Source organism: Anabrus simplex, chromosome 11 (genome assembly GCF_040414725.1).
Source record: "Anabrus simplex isolate iqAnaSimp1 chromosome 11, ASM4041472v1, whole genome shotgun sequence".
In the NCBI taxonomy this organism is placed as follows: Eukaryota; Metazoa; Arthropoda; class Insecta; order Orthoptera; family Tettigoniidae; genus Anabrus; species Anabrus simplex.
The window spans coordinates 47,956,366-47,961,213 of record NC_090275.1 but is presented as its reverse complement, the minus strand read 5'-3'; the positions used below and the strand labels follow the sequence as shown (position 1 = coordinate 47,961,213).

The 4,848-nt window shown below is 44.2% G+C and overlaps 1 pseudogene; it reads left to right on the top strand.

The window, feature by feature from the left end:
- The first annotated feature begins 4,253 nt into the window (after nucleotides 1-4,253).
- LOC136883602 (5S ribosomal RNA) lies at nucleotides 4,254-4,372 on the top strand (annotated as a pseudogene).
- The last annotated feature ends 476 nt before the right edge of the window (nucleotides 4,373-4,848 follow it).

The following is a 4,848-nucleotide window of genomic DNA, read 5'->3' as shown; positions in this document are numbered from 1 at the left end:
ACTATTTGCCTTACGTCGCACCGCGGCGATGGGATAGGAAAGGGCTAGGAGTGGAAGCAAGCGACCGTGGTCTTAATTAAGGTACACACCGGCCTCACCTGCTATGCTGAACAGGGGCTTGTGGGGATGGGAAGATTGTAAGGCATAGACAAGGAAGAGGGAAGGAAGCGGTCGTGGTTTTAAATCAGGTACCATTTGCCTGGAGAAGAAGGATGGCTGAAGTTCGAATCAACCTCCCTCTACACAAATGACACTCCGAGACTGAGTGGACCCAGTTCCATTCCTCGTACTACGTTTCAAATTTCGCGGCAGAGCCAGGAAGCGAAGCCGGGCCTCCGGAGGGTGGCAGCTAATCACACTACACCACAGGGGCGGATTATTTCTTCTTCTTCTTCTTCTTCTTCTCCTTCTTCTTCTTCTTCTTCTTCTTAATCTGTTTACCATCCAGGGTCAGTTTTTCCCTCGGCCTCAGCGAGGGATCCCACCTCTACCGCTTCAAGTGCAGTGTCCTGGAATTTCAGACTTTGGGTCGGGGGATACAACTGGGGAGAATGACCAGTACCACGCCCAGGCCGCCTCACCTGCTATGCTGAACAGGGGCCTGGTGGGGGGATGGGAAGATTGGATGGGACAGGCAAGCAGGAGGGAAGGAAGCGGCCGTGGCCTTAAATTAGGTACCATCCCGGCATTTGCCTGGAGGAGAAATGGGAAACCACGGAAAACCACTTCCAGGATGGCTGAGGCGGGAATCGAACCCACCTCCACTCAGTTGACCTCCCGAGGCTGAGTGGACCCCGTTCCCGCCCTCGTACCACTTTTCAAAATTTCGTGGCATAGCCGGGAATCGAACCTGTGGCAGCTGATCACGCTAACCACTACACCACGGAGACGGACTATTTATTTATTTAATCTGTTAAGAGAAACAGAGCCGCGAATTTGACTGGAAAGATAACTATTATTCTCGTTTGAATCGAAATACGAACATATCAACAATAATCGAGGTTATTGTTGATATATTCGTATTTCTAATCCGTCACAGACTACGATTTAGACTTTTTATGTTGTTGTTGTGGACATTGAAGTGGAGAGTCCCAGGGCGAAAACTATGCCCTTTTACTTATCCGTGTCCAAGGAATAGCCGATGAGTCGGAAAATCGCAATCATGCACTGGCGGGGGAGAAAGCGATCTGTCTTGTAGACATTAGGCCTACAAGTCAGAGGAGAAAACCCCCTCTTCGTTACGTGATTGGTATCATGTTAGTCAAATGTTAGCGGAGAAGAAGGAGCCTTCTTAACAAACGGCGCCTTTCAGGGTATAATTTCTAGGTGTTTAATAGAAGGGTGGTAATATAATTTAGAAAAGGTCGAAATTGTTTTTTATTGAGGATCATAAAGAAGCCAAGGGCCGCGATACTTGTAGCGAGTATTCGGCTTTTTGGTCCTTATGACCTGTTTTAATAACGTGATGCCCTGATCAGTAGACTGGGCTTGGTCATCTTGGTTAGCTTGTTTATCTGAGTTCTAATAGTCGGAATACGGACTTGGGTGCGTATCTTTCTATTAGATCTCAGAAGGGGGGCTCTTGTCATCTTTCTTAATATTTTGTTTTGGAATATTTCTAATTTTGAAAGAGGAGTCTTGGGAATATAGCCCCAGGCCTCGCACCCGTAGAGCAGTATGAGCCTGACACATGCTAAATAGAGCTTTCTCTTGATGGAGTTTGAGATGTATCTATTATAAAGAAGAGGTGCCTGGTTAGCCACACGAGCCCACGCTCGTTGCAGGCCTGTTCTATGTTCCCTCTCCATATAAGACTTCTGTCCATTGTTAGGCCGAGATACTTGATTTTATTGGTCCAGGACAGGGGGGTATCGTGTAAAAGAAGATGACCAAGACTAGGCCTTCGTCTAGAAAAAATAATTGCTTGGGTCTTGCCGGCATTTATTTTAATTCTGTTCCGAAGGCACCACTTCTCGAACAGAGAGAGTGCGATATCTATGAATAACTTGCAAACTACGTTCCATGTAGCCTCACTAAGTAGTTACAATGCACGCTACATATCGCAGGAGTTCAAGACACCACATTACTACAGTCATTTACAGCTAGATAGCAGAAGCAGTTCTTCCTGTGCAGCGCTGTGTAGCGTCACTTCTGCATTGACCAATAGGTGCTGCACTCTCTCCGCGAAGTGGTTCAACGTCTGTAAGTTGTAACAATCACTGCGCTCTATTGGTCAACTTCTGAAAGATAATAGCGAAGCGAGTGATGCTGCTATCTCCTAGCGCAATGAATGAACTACTGGAATATGACATTAAATCGAGACAGTGCTGAACTCTAGTGGCGTATTACAGTTTTAGAACTGTTGTGTGCATTTTCGTGGCCAGCTGCTCGGTTATCGATCTCTCCAATCCATTCACAAACATACTCCTCGGATAATAATTATGCAACATACAATAGATCGTACAAAACGGTCATGACCTAGAATTTGGAAGGCCGTGAGACTGAGTGATACTAAAAGAAGCAAGTCGGCCTTTATGAGCTGTTCCTTTTAAGAAATAGGACTCGCTGCAGTAGAGTCTCGACTGATTTGTCATTAACAAATATTTCAACCTGCAGTAACGTCTAAGCTTCTGTACGGTAGTTCTTTCTTTCTTTCTTTCTTTCTTTCTTTCTTTCTTTCTTTCTTTCTTAATCCGTTTACCCTCCAGGGTCGGTTTTTCCCTAGAACTCGGCAAGGGATCCCACCTCTACCTCCTCAAGGGCAGTATCCTGGAGCGTGAGACATTGGAACGGGGGATAAAATTGGGAAGGAGGACCAGTACCTCCTCCAGGCGGTCTCATCTGCAATGCAGAACAGGGGTCTTGTGCGGGGATGGGAAGAATTGAAGGGATGGACAAGGAAAAGGGAAGGAAGCGGCCGTGGCCTTAAGTTAGGTACTATGCCGGCATTTGCCTGGAGATGTGGGAAACCACGGAAAACCACTTCGTGGATGCGACTGAAGTGGGAATCGAATCCGGGCCTCCGGGGCGGGGCAGCTAATCACACTACGCCACAGAGGCGGACTTAGGTCTTTCTAGTTCTTCAAAATAATGTTGGAAGTGGAACTTTCCAGTACTGTAGATTTTTACTGCATCCAACTTCTCCCTACATTTACCATTAGCTGCTGATGACCTAGATGTTATATCCGTTTAAAGAACAATTATCATCACTTTTCAGCATCTAAACATACCTCAGAACAGTCGAACATCGTACAGACATTGCTGTGATTGTGGCCAAACTTCAGTAATGGAGAAGGCACTAGAATTATTATTATTATTATTATTATTATTATTATTATTATTATTATTATTATTATTATTATTATTATTATTATTATTTCACCACATGGCTTCTTGGCGTCATGTGGGCGAGTCGATCCAGAATTGAGCGTAATAGATTTATATAGATTATTTCATGAATGGCGGACCTGAACCAAGTATAATAATATTTGAATTGTGGATCCCGAAATAACTCAGAGCCACAGGTGGCAGAACATCGCTTAGGGCCATCCCGATCACGGCTGTATTATCTGAGCAGCGTGCATCATATTTCTCTACCAAATAAAATTCGACGTAAAATAAACGCATGCATCAAAGTTTTCCATAATTGTTCATTATATAAAATACAAATTGCAGTGTCTGTAACGAAATTCCCAATTTCTTTGAAATGATTTAGGAATTTACTAGGTAAACAATTGAAAGGGAATTTGCCACCTGAGCGATATCCTTAAATTGCAGATCAGTGTTGATTTGATTGATTGATTGATTGATTGGATTGATTGATTGATTGATTGATTGATTGATTGATTGATTGATTGATTGATTGATTGATTGATTGATTGATTGATTGATTGATTGATTGATTGATTGATTGATTGATTGATTGATTGATTGATTGATTGATTGATTGATTGATTGATTGATTGATCAGTGTGACCTCTTTCTTTTTTGCGATTTGTTGTACATCACACCAACACAGATAGGTCTTATGGTGACAATGGGGTAGGAAAGGGCTAAGAGTGTGAAGGAAGTGTCCGTGACCTTAATTAAGGTATTAATTTACGTGTTGTGAAAATGGGAAACCACGGAAAACCATTTCAACCCCCCGACAGTGGGGCTCGAACCCATTATCACCCGAATGCAAGCTCACAGCTGCGTGCACCTAAGCGAACGGCCATTTCGCACGGTCGTAAGAGGCTACTAAGAGGGGAACAGCCAACGGCCATACCATGTTGAATACACCGGTTCTCGTCCGATCACCGCAATTAAGGAACATTGGGCGTAGTCATTACTTGGATGGGTAACCGCTTGGGAACACCACGTGCCCTTGGCTCAATTCCCTTCAGGGAAAAGGATCTTTCAAGGTCGGCGCCCCGCACAAATAGCATTTAAGCGGGGAACAACCATAAAATACGTACTCGCTCTCCGATCTTCTAAGCCGTGAAATAATAATCCATGATTCATTGCCCTTCCGTGTACAGGACAAAATGTAGAAGTGCAAAGTTGTTTCACTTAATTGCTTTTGTTTTTGTTGTTGTTGTTGTTGTTGTTTGAGCCATCAGTCCAAAGACAGATTTGATGCAGCCCTCAATGCCACCCTATCCTTCTGCTTACCTTTTCATTTCTACATAACTATTACATCTCACATCTACTCTAATTATAATTCACCGGGCGAGTTGGCCGTGCGTGTAGAGGCGCGCGGCTGTGAGCTTGCATCCGGGGGATAGTAGGTTCGAATCCCACTATCGGCAGCCCTGAAAATGGTTTTCCGTGGTTTCCCATTTTCACACCAGGCAAATGCTGGGGCTT